The sequence below is a fragment of the Pygoscelis adeliae genome, unplaced genomic scaffold, assembly GCF_000699105.1.
Source record: "Pygoscelis adeliae isolate BGI_AS28 unplaced genomic scaffold, ASM69910v1 Scaffold79, whole genome shotgun sequence".
Lineage (NCBI taxonomy): Eukaryota > Metazoa > Chordata > Aves > Sphenisciformes > Spheniscidae > Pygoscelis > Pygoscelis adeliae.
In genome coordinates, this window is record NW_008825532.1 from 1,471,817 (window position 1) to 1,472,260 (window position 444).

Below are 444 nucleotides of genomic sequence, written 5' to 3' on the forward strand. Positions count from 1 at the left end.
TCATGATTATCACATAAGTGCTGCTTTTCCCAAGGTCTTGCCATCAAGGTGGAAAATCTTCCCAGTTCCCTCTCCCCTCTGGCAGGATGGCTGGCTCTTCTGTTAAGCCAACAACTCCCAGCAGAAGATGGTTGTTCTTCTAAAGCAGAAGAAGGACAAGAGAAGAGAAAGCAAAACAAACCAGACACTAAACCAGAAGTTTAATAAAAGCCCTGCAGGAAGGGAGAAAATATTCAGCCTCAGAGCTGGCATTTGTGTGTGGAAGGTGGAGAACACCCTGAAAATAAATGAAGTGTACCTTATGAGGCAGAAATAGAGAAGGGCAGAAGGAAGGGAAGCTTTCCCACCTGGTGTGGTGCACAGCCTCTGTTTTCTGCTGCAGCTGTGTCCAGGACTGAACTCATCCAGCCAGAGACCCTTCGCAATTCCAGCTCTAGGTTCAGC